This window comes from Hemicordylus capensis, chromosome 5 (assembly GCF_027244095.1).
Source record: "Hemicordylus capensis ecotype Gifberg chromosome 5, rHemCap1.1.pri, whole genome shotgun sequence".
Taxonomy (NCBI): Eukaryota; Metazoa; Chordata; class Lepidosauria; order Squamata; family Cordylidae; genus Hemicordylus; species Hemicordylus capensis.
Window position 1 is genome coordinate 246393573 of NC_069661.1, and position 14207 is coordinate 246407779.

Consider the following 14207-nt stretch of genomic DNA (forward strand, 5'->3'; position numbering starts at 1 on the left):
ACCTCCAAGCAGGCATTTAGGGAAATTATGCAATTTCCTGATGAGAAATAGAGAAATAGATCTGGATGTCATCAGCATATTGATAACACCCTGCACCAAACCTCCTGAGGATCTCTCCCAGTGGTTTCATGTAGATGTTAAACAGCATTGGAGACAGTACGGAGCTTAGTTACAATAAGAAATGAGGACTAGGGGGTTGTGCCAAAGGTTTCATGGGAAAGGTGGGTTTTGAGGAGGGATTTGAAGAAGGTAAGAGAGGAGGCATCATGCAGGTGTTCTGGGAGGCAGTTCCAGGTGTAAAGGGCAGCAAGGTGGGGGAGCAAGGCCTTTTGAGGGAGCAGGACACATCTGAATATCTGAAAGGGTATACACATGAGCAGCCAAACCCAGGCAAGGGCACCACTAGGATCGAGCTGAATCCCAGCACTGCCCTCATGGGTATTATTATTATTATTATTTATTTTACATTTTATATCCCGCTCTTCCTCCAAGGAGCTCAGAGCGCTGTACTACATACTGAAGTTTCTCCACACAACAACCCTGTGAAGTAGGTTAGGCTGAAAGAGAAGTGACTGACCCAGAGTCACCCAGCTAGTATCATGGCTGAATGGGGATTTGAACTCAGGTCTCCCTGGTCCTAGTCCAGCACTCTAACCACTACACATGCAGGTGTGCCCTTAAGCACAGTGCTGGGGTCGTGTGTATGCTCGGACTGCACACAGCAGCTGTCTCCAGGGGGAATCCCCCAATTCACTGCATGCATCACATGGTGCATTTTGGAATTCCCGAAAGCCAGAACTCATTGTCCTGGTCTCCAGTGATTCACGTTGCCAGGATCAGTGCAGATCATGTGGGTGCACAACCATGCACCCAAAGGAGGATCATCGGGAGAAGGTAGGTCCATCTCTGCCTGCCACCCCCCCCACCCGGCTGCATGCCCAAACTGTCAGTCATGAGAATAGCCTTTGAGGCTGGTGGAGCTGAATGAATGATCTGATTCTGGCTGCATTCACACAATTTGTTTGTTTGTTTGTTTGTTTGATTGATTTCTAGACTGCCCTTACAGAATAGTTCATGGTAATCGTAGTTAAAGAGTTACTAATGTTTCGGCTTGAGCCCAGAACGGCTCCGCCACATTTTGGCAGTGGCGAGGGTGTTCCCTTAAGGGCGGGGGAGGGCGCACTCACCCCTCCTGCTGCATTTCCCCCACCGGTGCTCCGTTGTTTTGAAGCCCCTCGGGGAGGCAGCAGCTGGTACTTCCGGCCACTTCCAGCGGATGAGGGCAACGGGGCGGCAGGGAGGAACACTGCCGCCCTGAGGGACTTCAAAACAATGATGCGCCGTCAGGGGAAATGCAGCAGGAGGAGTGAGTGCACCCGCCCCTGCCCTCAAGGGAACATCCCCGCTGCTGCCAAAACGGCCTCGGCTGCCGAAACATTTCTGAGGCCTCTACAATGGCCTCCGAAACATTTAGGACTCAAGCCTTCTAATGTTTACTAATGGCTGCATTCTCACAATCACAGCTTTAACCTAGTGAGTTCACTAGGATCGCTGAGCCCTGTAGAGCTGATTGTGATTATCCAAAATTCCTGGGCAATCCTTGTCATATTGATGTGGTTTGACTGCATTTAACCAGGATAGATTACCAGGATCTGATTACCATTCCATACCAAAAAGGCACTATACTAATACTTTCGTAACATGAATGTTTACATTTCATCAATTCATTGATTCATTTCAAAGCAGATATTTGATCAACTAAAGTTTATTTTATTCCATTGACACAACAATCCTATTTCAGTCTCATGTTCAGAGGTTTAAGGGATAGAAACATGTCTTTAAAACAAGGAAGAAAAGTGTTTGTTTCTCAGGATGCTAATTTTTGCACTAACACCATCTTCTGAAATATAGTGGTGGCATTACGAAATCAACATAAACTTGTTGAGATCTGCATTGGGAATCTGCTCCATCAAGTCGCTTCCTCACTCATATACTAGGCAAAGGAGACACCTGCATTCCCAAACAGGGCTAACATCACTGGATACAGGGCTTTCTAAAAAAAGAAAATTCAGAAGTGCCACAATGGTATATGAGTGTAATTCGGGCACACAGTGTGTGCTGCTACAACACACCTATGCATTTTCCTCGTCTGTGCACACATATTCTGGTGGCTTGAGTCACATTCTAGGACATTTAGAAGCCTACACAGAGTGAAAGAAAATCTTTGGAACTGGGAACTGGACAGCACTATTGCAGAAGAGTGTGCTATTCATTGGCGAAGAAGCTATGATGAGCAGCAATGGAAGCTAAGGGAAGTGTCTTTTGGAAGGGGAGGAGAAATGGGCAACTTGCTCAGGATATGGCTTCTAGAGGAAACTGGACTAGTCACTTTGCTTTTCTCATTGTTATCAATCACTTGTTATCAAATCTTATAAAATCCAACTTTTGCATGACTTGAATTTTTGAATGGCACAAATGTTCTTTTTTGACTGCACTTTTTTAAACTGAACATTTTGTATCTGGTTGCACACTTTAAAAGCCCAGGTTGGGCAGCTGTAAAACCCAGGGACCACTCTTGACCCCCAAGACCACCTCTGTGCCCATAGCCTTCATGGGGAAGACACCTTCACATCGCTTTCAGGTGGCAGAGCAAAACTCATGAGGCCCATCCAGGTATGAGAGGGGCTGTGATGGGCAGTTGCCAAGCCCCCAACCTGAAACCTGCTCCCAATCCATACATGATGAGTACACACTTCACATGTGTAAGCAGGAGAGAAGGGAACCAAAAAAAACACAAACCCAACCCCATTTTAAATATATGTAGCCTGAGTGACACATGTGACAGTCAGAGAGAGCCAGGGCTATAATCAAGATGATGTATAAGTAAAATAACGAGAATTCCACATCGGAGAGAAGAATTGCGTTCTTCACTTTGGACTTCTTGCAACACTTTCTTGAACAAAATGCCCAGTAGGGGAAACAGATGAAATGTCGACCTCACAATAGTTTTCTATTTAATGTCGGATATGGAATCTGACTTTATGGGGCACCAAATCTCATACATCAAGGAAGACAACAATAGAAGGAAAGGGTGCTGTTCTCCCAGCAAATCCTGCAACAATTTCAATTACTTGTCAGTAAAAGGAAACTGAACAGTGAGGAAACCTTCCAGCTTGTTACCTGCAGATATTCCTGACAGCTGTGTTGAACATTTTGTGTCTGTTTTTTTAAAAAAATAAAATACAAAACAATATATATATAATAAATGCACTCAGTGGCGGTTTGAATTGGTGCTATGTATTCTGTCATCAATGGTTTATGGAGAACCATCCGTCCGTTCCGCTCATCCCTCTTAAGAAGTTTGATGTACTACTCAGAGCAAAGGAGGCCTCTCTGTTTAACAGCTCTTGGCAGGAAAATTTGTTGCGTGACACAACTTTACAAAGAACATTAAAATCAATGACAATTTATACACCAGAGGCTGGGAATTATGCTTTGGATTCTCATAATTCATCAGAATAAAGCTGTCAGAGACCTTTTATTATAAATTAATAACATGTTGTCTAAAAGCACCATGCTTGTGGTGCATTTAGCAAGTGAAGCAGTGACATCTAATGGTCATGCTTGGCTACAGCGACTTCTTTCCAAAGGATGGTTTTTGGTGGGAAACTCAAGAAGATAAATCGGTTCAGTCTTTCGGCTCTCAACCCACTGCATTCATGAACACTTTAGGGTCACAGTCCTCAATCACCTGTTCTGGAATACCCCCGGGGACCAGGAGAATACTGGGACCTCTCGATATAGTACACTGTACCTTTCAAAATTATTTTTAATTACAGTTGTGTTAAAATATCATGCAGCTTCAATTCTGGATAGAAATCAGAAATGTCAGATGGGATCCAAAGATGTCTCGTATGGGTAAAAGGTTCTGCATGTGTAAAACATGGCTCAGATTCTGCTGATTCCACCTTCCCTTTAAGATTCCCACACCTTATCCCATCCCATTCTAGCTCCCACCCTCGAGAGGAAATTTTCATGGACACATTGGGCAGGAGACCATGGGAAAGATCTGCTGTATGAGTGGAACACTCATGCTACTTTGGATCCAACCTGTGTATTATTCTTTATTTGTGGCAAATGTATAGCCCACCTTTCAGCATTATTCTCAAAGCAGGTTTCTGTTGAAAGAAAATGAAAATTGCCAATAAAACTACAGCCAGGGATGTGCAGGAAACACCTGAGAAGTTTTTCTGATATTTCTCTTTGGGAGAAACTGTAAAATCGTCTTCAATTTCAGTTTCACCTTGGAGGAACTCTGAAATCCTCTTTCAATTTCACTTGAAATTCAGAAATTCCAGGACATCTGTTCCAAACCTAACTACAATAAAACATTGTAGAAGGGACAGGTGAAAAACAGAGAACGAGCAGTAAAAGGAGTCCTGACAGCTAGTTTTAAAAAGGCCAGTCTCTAAGATCCATCACACCAAATTTGGTTATTGATTCCAGAGCTTGAGAGCCACCATCGAAAAAGGCAGTTCAGCAGTAGCCACCAGCCAGATAGATGGCCAAAATGCCAAGTTGTGTCATCCCCAGATCTCAAAAAGCAGGCAATCCTTGGATAACCCTGTAAAGGACTTTCAAGTATCACCTTGAAGTTAGTCTAGGAATCTCAAAAGCAGCCTTATACTGAGTCAGACCATTGGCCCAGCTAGCTCAGTATTGTCCACACAGACTGGCAACAGCTCATCAAGGTTTCAGGCAGGAGTCTCTCCCACTCCTACCTGGAGATGCTGCCAGAGATTGAACCTAGGACCTTCTGCATGCAAAGCAGATGCTCTACTAGCTATGGCCTCACCCCCTAAGGGGAATATCATACAACAGACAGTGCTCACATTTAGTCACCCATCCAAAAGCAAGCCATGACATTCCCTGCTTAGCAAAGGAGATAATTCATGCTCACTACCACAAAACCAGCTCTTCTCCCTGAATCAAAGATGCTGGGAACTGAACCCAAGACCTCATGCATGCCACACATGCCCTCTGTCACTGAGCTAGATCTCCACACTCAAATCAGCAGCTGGCACAATATGTTGAGGAAAACATTTATTTCCCCCAAAACATTTAGTGAACATGGACTTTCCGTCCTGTTCAGAACTAGTTTTTCCCCTATCTGCCATTGCTCCTTCAGTGCCATTTCCCCCACCCTTTTTAGCTACCTACTGCTTCCCTTCCCTTTCCTCCTGACTGGTCAAAAAGTAAATGAAGGAGGATCATGCAACCAATGAAATGATATCACAGCACCACATAGCTAATCAGATTAGTGCAGATCTGGCCCATCCACTGGCAAACTAGGGCGCCAAGTGGGGAAGGGCACCGACCAATCATATTGGTGCTGGTCCTGCGCATCCAAAGGAAAACTAGGTGGTTGCCTAGGGCGCCAAGCGAGGAGCGGCACTGACAGTCTGGGTTATGTGCCTGCCTGGCAGGTGCATGCACCTCTCATCGGAGCAAGTGGGCAGGCAACCAAGTGAGCGCTCCTTATCCCTGTTGCCCACTCAGCTGCCCACTTGTTCTCCTTGCCACCTCCATCCACCGTTCCTGCCACTGTTGACTTGCCTCCGCGTGGCCAGCCTGCTGTGATGCATTATAATCACATTGCCGCACCTTGCTGCTATGTCATCATAATGTGCCGATTCAGGCCAGCTGCTCAGCAGCAAGCAAAGGCAACAAGTAGAGCAAGTAGGTGACCAGGCGGGCAATGGGGCCGGCAGCAGTGAGTGCAGGCAGCGAGGAGAGCAAGTGGGGATCACACAAACGAAGGGGGTGGGGGACGGCACAGCCAAGCTTTGCCTGGGGCAGCACCAAGTCTTGGGCCAGTACTGGACTGGTGATGTCCTGGAGGTGAAGTGAGCACCACTGAAGGCAATGTAAATGTGTAAGTGGACAATTTTGCAAGGAGAGCTGAACCCTCACCAAAAAGAGAAAATGTTTCCCAGCACGGTTGAAAATATTCACCCAAAGGGTAGGGACCAGCCTCTTCTACCATCCAGGTGAATGAGAGAGCAACATTATTTACCATGTTTTACCAATTAAGGCACTCGTACTTTGGTGTCACTGCACCATTCATAGAATAAGGTTGTGCACACGATCAAAAATGCAGACAGGCAGGGAGGCAGGCTCTTACCTGCCTCTCCGCACACAATCCACATGATCTACAAGGCTCTGCCACTCGCACGGAACATGCACCACACGGCTGCAAGTGACAGAGCAGGGAGCCGGAGGGGGAAGTCATCTGGCATCCCTCAATACACCAGAGGAGCGCAGTGTATTGAGGAATCCTCCCTCAGCTGGATGTTCTTGCCACCCAGCTCACACACACGACCCTGATTAAGGGCTCTCACCATTCATCCCAGGTTAAAGCCTGGGGTAAATTCCTGGGCTTGGGCTGAGGCACCACCAGGACTGGGCTCGATCACGGTGCTTCACATGGGCAGCCAAGTTGGGCTGCCCATGCCAGGGTTGGGCAGCTTGACCGAACAGTCTCATTGTGTCACATTGACCTCTGGAAAGTTACACTTACTTGGAATGATTAAATACTAAATATATGTATTTGTGTTTTGTTTTGTTTTAAGCTTCCTGTCTTTGGAATGCCCAGTTAAATAACACCTCAGCTTTCATGAAGCACTAAGAGAAGACATCACCACCGGAAAAAACGGCTCGGATATTTAAGATTCTAGCTCGTCTTCGGCATGCATTCTTTAAAAATAACTTTTAATATGTCACAATTCTAAAAGGAACTGGGGCACTCAAAATAAGTCTTTTGATGTCCATTTAAATGAGACATTGGATATTAAAAAGGCTTTTGGATGCTGTGATGACTTCTTCTGATGAGCATTTAGTCATATTTCTATCACACCCTGCAGAGCCGATACTCTTGGCTTTAATAGCAATAAAGTACAAAACTGTCTTTAATACCTTATTTTCCTTTTGCACTTAGTTTGGTCTCATTCTTTCTTGTCCCTGCAAGGATAATCAAATACATAAACGTTGGGAAGGAAATGTATCAAGTTTCTCCCCCCCTCTATCAGCCTTGTTGGCACACAGATGTCTGTGATAAAAAGTAATACATGAAAAGATAAAGTCAGGGAAAATGTACTATATAATGTCAGTGGATATACAGCTGGTAATTTTTAATGCAGGAGGTGAACTGAACAAATTCAATTCTCAATCTCTTTCCATAACATTGGGCTGTTTCACCCATGAGAAGCATGACAGTCAATAAACATTTAGTCAATAAACTGGCTAGACTGATTACCTAAAAATAATTAATGCACACTGATTTCCTGTCATTTGAACCTGGAAATGCTCTGTGATCTGGGGTCAGCACATTTACCCAACATTGATAGCCACAGAGTACATCTTAGATAATCAATGTCAGGTAAATGTTGGTTTAGTATGGTGCCAACCTGACATTGCTGAAAACTCCAGGTTCACACAACCAAAAATTGGGACTGTGTGCACCATACTAATCTAGGGCTTAACATTTACCAGAGATGGTAGTAATCATGTGAACTGGCCTATTTATTTATCAAAATAGTGTGCCAGATCAAATGGGCAGCAGTATAAGTATTTACAAAAAACCATGATTGGCAGGTGTCATCTTAGAATAGGCATTCCTCCTTCAAATCATCTTAGAAAAGACATTCTTCCTCCTCCTCTGTCAATTGAGAGGGAATACCTCTCCTAAGATGTAAACATTCATGCATAAAAGCAAAGTATTCATTTTCCTTCTGACCACCCTAGAAGCAGGGGCATGTCTAGGGTAGGGCAGGCAGGGCACGTGCTCCAGGCGCCACTTGAAGGGGGTGTCATTTTTTTAAATGGAAAAAAAAAATTAAATGGCCACCGAAAACAAAATGGCCATCGTGCATGCTCAAATGGCCTCTGCGAGGTCCTAGGCCATGCCAGGCCTCTCAGAGGCCAATTGAGCATGCACGATGGCCATTTTGTTTAAGGCAGCCATTTTTTAAAAAACGATTTTAAAAATGGACACCGCACATGCTGAAGTGGTGGCTACGAGGCCCTCAGCCCGAGATGGGCTACAGCAGTGAATTAAGAGGCCGGTGGGGGGAGGGGGAACCTTTGCAGATCCACCCATGGCCTTTAGGAAGCCCCCCAAAAGGGCTACAGGTTAAAAAAAAATTAAAATGTAATATAATATAAGTCACTGTACACATATACTCCATTTATTTTTAAAATTTATGTAATAGTGATGCTACAATGCATAGTAGAGAATTAGACAGGCACTTCTATTTAGTTTTCCAAGTATACCTCCACATAGTATTTGGGTATTTCATGAGCCCCAGCATACTGAAATTTGTAGCTTTCCAGAATTTTTGGTCTGGCTACGTCCACTGCTAAATAGTTTTTGAAATATTAAAAGATTAATAAGCTTGATTTGTATTTTTGAGCAGATATTATGGTAAAGTTATCTGAAAGATGGGTGTCAGATGTTTGGACGGGGGCGCAATTTCAGTGCTTGCCCTAGGCGCTGTTTTAGCTAGATACGCCTCTGCCTAGAAGAGGCATATTTCCTTCAAATCACTTTAGAAGAGGCATGTCTCTGAACCATGAGAAGATGCATTCCTCCTTCAAACCATCGTAGAAGTAGAATTTCTCCTTCAAGCCACCTTAGAAGAGGCATTCCTCCTGCTCTATCAGGAAATACCTCTTCTAAGATGGTGCCTGTGTGAAACATGCATGCATAAAAGCAAAATATTCATTTTCCTTCAGAGTTGTTCACGGACATTCCCTGCAGTGCTCTGACAATGGACAGAGCTTCACAACCCCTCAGGTACACAGGCAAATTTTTGCAAATTAATCAACTTAAAACTCACATGATTAATCCGCTTCAGTTTGATGACAGTCCTATACATTATGCAACCGCAAACCTGAATTTGCCACTGAATATATTCTCAACAGGGAGTCATAGCCAACCTCAGTTTCCTGAGAAGTCTCTCTGGATGAATTATGGGTTTCCAAAGGAATATTTCTCACCTGCATTTTTAAAGGCATCTGCATTATGCAGCAAAAAATGGGAATATGTGAAGCAGCCATCACATTGCTCTTGTGATCTGCTTGAATGAAGATGCACACAGAGTTTGTGTGTGGGAAGGGACATTCAGTGAAGCTCTGCTCACAATCCGTGAGAAGAGCTTCTGTCGGGTCTGCGGGGAGAGCGGGCTTAGCCCGCTCTCCCTGCAGATAATCAAAGGGCAGCCCTGGGGCAGCCGGATTGGCAGCCCTGGGTCGTCTGGATTGGCAGCCCACACGACTGCCAGCTCTGTCGGCAGGGGCTGCAGGGATCGGGGGGCCACAAGGCCCCCAAAAGTACTAGGATGCCCCGCACAAGTGCGCGGGGCATCCTGGAGAGACCCCTGAGCCCGGGGGGCTGCTTACAGCCTCCCAGCGGGGGTCTCCTTGTGTGTTGCCACAGCGTGGCACCATGCTGTGGCAGCACACGAGCAATCAAACAGGGTTAGCGGAACACTAGCTCTGCTAACCTCATTTAAGGGGAGGGGTACTTTTGGTGGTTTGCTGCCGGGAGCCGCGCAGTTCCCATGGCAGCAGACGGCCAGGAGAAATTGGGCTAGGCTCTCTTAGCCTGATTTCTCGTGGTCGTGAGAAAAGCTTCAGTGTTTGCTTACCTTTGTCTATGCAGATCATCTCCCTTTCATTGAACCAAATGGGGACATCCTTCTAGACAGGGCAACTCTGTCCATGTCTCAGAGCTTCTGCCCTCCCCAAAATGAGTTTGCATAACAGGAAGATAGGTTTAGGTTAAAGTCTGGAGAAAACTAATAAAGAAAAGTTCAGCAATGGAACAAGCTGCCTAGATTGTCAGGTGCCCACTCTAGTAGCTATATGATAGCCCATAAAGGGATGAGCACCAGTTCCCTCATTCCTGTGTCATCCAGGCTGATGTTCAGAGAAGGAGGGTGTGGGCCAGAATATAAACATCACAGGCAGGAATCTTCCTGGTCCTGGGAGTCAAGTGGTCCAGGAGAACCAATCCCATGTATTCCTCCTACATAGTTCCGAGGCCTGTTGTACTCCCTCATTTTGTTACTGAGCAAAGCTTTAATAAAATAATAATAAATAATAATGACAACTTTATTTGTTAGCCACCCCATAATAAATTGATCTCTGGGTGGCTCACAACAGATGACTATAACATACAATAAAAACACACAACACATTAAATAATAACACACACAAAAAAAATACAAAACAACTTTAAAACCCTTTCAAGTCAGTTTTAAAAATCAAATTTAAAAAATCAAACTTTAAAAGGCCTGAGTGAAGAAAAAGGTCTTTACTTGGCATCGGAAAGAATAAAGTGATGAAACCAGGCGAGCCTCACTGGTGAAGCTATTCCATCAACGGGGTGCAACCACCAAAAAGGCCCTCTCCCTAGTAGCCACCCACCTCACCTCCTTTGGCAGGGGCACTCGGAACAGGGCCTCTGAAGAAGACCTCAAGGTCCGAGTTGGAACATATGGGGCAAGGCGCTCTCTCAGGTAACCCGGTCCCAAGCCATTTAGGGCTTAAAAGGGTGAAAAACAACACTTTGGATTGTGCCCGGAAACAAACTGGGAGCCAGTGCAGATGATGAAGCACTGGCATAATATGATCAAAACATCCAGTCCCAGTTCATAATTTGCAGCCCTATTTTGTACCAGCTGCAGTTTCCGGCCCCACGTACAACGCATTGCAGTAATCTAAGTGAGAGGTTACCAGAGCATGAGTAACTGTGGCCAGGCTATCTCTATCCAGGTAAGGTTGCAGTTTGAGTATCAGCTGAAGCTGATAAAAGGCACTCCGAGCCAGAGTCCAGTTGAGCCTCCAGCGACAGTGCTGGATCGATGAGCACCCCCAACCTGCGAACCTGGCCCTTCAGGGGGAGTGCAACCCCATCTAAAACAGGCTGAACATCATTCACCAGGGCAGAGGAACCACCGACCAACAGGACTTCTGTCTTGTCTGGATTGAGTCTCAACTTGTTCACCTTCATCCAGCCCATTACCGCATCCAGGCACTGATTCAGGACAGTCACCACCTCACCTGCGTCTGATGAAAAAGAGAGATACAACTGAGTGTCATCCACATACCAATGACACCCCAGGCCAAATCTCTAGATGACCTCTCCCAGTGGTTTCACATAGATGTTAAACAGCTTGGGAGAAAGAATGGAATCCTGCAGAACCCCAAAGCATAACTGCCAACGAGTTGAGCAAAAATCCCCCAGCACCACCTTTTGGAAATGGGCCTCGAGGTAGAAGCAGAACCACCTCCACACAGTGCCTCCCACACCCAATTCAGCAGCCTATCCAAAAGGATATATGGTATGAGTCTATGGTATAAGCGGCTAATAGATCCAAGAGAATTAACAGGGTTACACTCCCATCTCTCTCTCTCTGCACAGCTCATCCCACAGGACGACCAAAGCAGCTTCTGTCCAAAGCCAGGTCTGAAGCCAGATTGAAATGGATCTAGATAATAAATTTCCTCTGAGAGTGTCTGGAGCTAGTCAGCCACTACACGCTCAAGTACCGTGCCCACGAAGAGACTATTGGCCACAGGCTTATAGTTGTTTACATCCTCTGGGTCCAGACTGGGTTTCTTTAGTAGTGGTTGAATAAAACTGCTTTCAGTGGGGCTAGGACCGCTCCTTCTCTCAATGAAGCATTTAGAACCTGCTGGACCCAGCTAAAAATTCTCTCCCAACTAGATTTAATAAGCCATGAAGGGCAAGGGTCAGGCATGCATGTGGTTCACCAAACTTGACTGAAAACCTTGTCCACATCCTCGGGCACCAATTATTTATTTATTTATTTTATTTAACATTTTCAGGGTTTCCTACCCTCCTCCATGAGACAGGGTTGTTTACCCAGTCAAATAGCAGTGTGCCAAGGGAAGCAGAGGGCTCCCGTCGCCAGGACAACCCCAGTAATTACTTTTCAGAAGTCAGGAGGGGCTCAGAGAGGCGGGCAACACTTGCTGGGGGGTGGGTGGGTGCAGCCCAGGAAGCAGGAGAATTGTGCAGATGGAAGAGCGATGATATCAGCTCCACAGCTGCAGCCTTGTGTGGAAATGCTGGTGAAGGGGATGGAGTTGGAGAAAAAGGCCCCCTGGGAGGCCAGGGATTGGGTGGCCAATCAACTTGCCTGGCTGCGGGGAAAGGACCAAGCTGGAAATGGGGAAGAGTGTCCTAAACGTAGGGCTTTATTTAAGGCAGGGACTGCCAAAGATGAGAGGATCAGCAGGGATGGGGTTTGTCGGTCTGGTGGACTCCCAGAGAGGAGCTCAGACTTTTGTTCCCACTGATAGGCGTAGGAGTGGAGTGATTATACTTCCCTCCTCCCCCAACTCGGAGGCAATGCCCGTGCCTATAATTTAGTGTGACAGGGTGGGAAGGTTAATAAGAGAATTCCTCCTCCCTAAACACGGGCAAACATATTTCTATACCGCCCAAACTCATGTCTCTGGGCAGTTTACAACATAAATTGAAACTCCTCCAGCAAAACTGGACCAGGTATTACTCTGGACACCTCTTCCAATGACCCTGCATCAACTGTAGAGTCCAAGTCATGGCAAATGTAAGCGACTTTACCCTCAAAGTACTGTGCAAATGTGTCACAGCGTGCTACCAAGGGTTCTAATACATCTTGCCCAGATTTCAAGAGGCCCTGCACCTCCTGGAAAAGCCCCGCTGGATGACATTGAAAGGAAGCAATGGTGGACGGGGGGAAAACAACTCTTGGTGGACAGGAAAAAAGCCAGAGAGGCACTTCACACAACCTGTGTGAAGCGCCAGGCAGGGTTTGGTGGGCAGACGATCCCTGCAGACGATCAAACCCCTAGCACTGGGCAGCCGGATCGCCCACCCACACGACTACCGGCTCTGTCACACAGCTGTCGGGGGCTGGGAGGTCAGGGGCCGCCCAGCCCCCAGAAGTCCCAGGATGTCCCACGTGAGTACACGGGGCATTCTGGGGGGACCCCTGACACCAGGAGACTGCTTGTAGCCTCCCAGTCGGGGGTCTACACATGCCGCCACGGCACACAAGCAAAAAAACAAGGTTAACGGAGTGCTGCTCACTGCATTACCCTCCTATAAGGGGAGGGAGAATTAGGCAGGCTAGCCGCCTTGGAACCATTGTTGTTGTTGTTGTTATTAAAGGACATAAAAATTAAAACTTTGAGACATCAAGACTGAGAACCTCAAAACATTAAACTTTTAAAAGCTTTAAGAGGCTGGGTGAATAACAAGGAGCCGGGTCTCATGATCAGTGAGATCCGGTTTGGTGGGGTGAGCGGGGAGAGCGGGCTAAGCCTGCTCTCCCCACACACGAGTGGGGAGGGAGCACTGGGCAGCCAGATCGGCTGCCTACACGATTGCCGGCTCCGTAACGGAGCTGGCGGGGACTGGGGGGAGCGGGGGGCGATTGGCCCCTGCAAGCTCCAGCATGCCCTGCACAAGTGCGCAGGGCATGCTGGCGAGACCCCCGGAGCCGGGAGCCGGCTTTTCGCCTCCCCTCCAGGGGTCTCCTCGTGAGTAGCCATGGCGCGGAGCCGTGCCATGGTTACTCACAATCCGATAGCCCAGGTTTGCGGAGCACTCGCTCCGCAAACCCAGGCTAAGGGGCGGGCTACTTGAGCGGGTTAGCCGCTCAAGAAGCACCAGGCTCGCAGCCGAGGCCTGTGGTTCTCACGACTGAAGAAAATCAGGCTAGCAAAGGCTAGCCTGATTTTCTTCAATCATGTGGATAGCCACAAGGTCTTCTCCTGGTTCTTAAAGGACCATAACGAAGGTGCCAGGCAAACCTCATGGGGAAGTTATGCCATAAATGCGGTGCCAGCACTGAAAGCCACCCGCCTCATTTCATTTGGCAGAGGTACTTGGAGCAGGGCCACTGAAGAGCATCTCATGTATGGAAGGCATTCACACAATCAAAAAGTGAGGTCCTTCACACAGTCAAAAATAGTGTTCTACCTGGGTTTGGGAGCTGTGTGTGCTTCCAATTTTCAGTTGTGTGGAAGCAATGTAATCACTTTTACCCAGGTTTTCCTCTTACCTTGCTTCTACACAACCAAAAACTGGGAGCACATACAGCTCCTAAACCCAGGTAGAACAGAGTTTATGT

At 46.7% G+C, this 14207-nt stretch overlaps 1 long non-coding RNA gene across 1 annotated transcript; it reads right to left on the minus strand.

Moving 5' to 3' along the window:
* Positions 1–1918: 1918 nt before the first annotated feature.
* LOC128328450 (uncharacterized) lies at positions 1919–7150 on the minus strand. Its single transcript, XR_008309227.1, has 3 exons — positions 6976–7150; positions 4151–4178; positions 1919–2053 (listed from the first exon to the last, which is right to left on the minus strand). It is a non-coding gene; the product is annotated as an uncharacterized LOC128328450 (long non-coding RNA).
* Positions 7151–14207: the final 7057 nt, after the last annotated feature.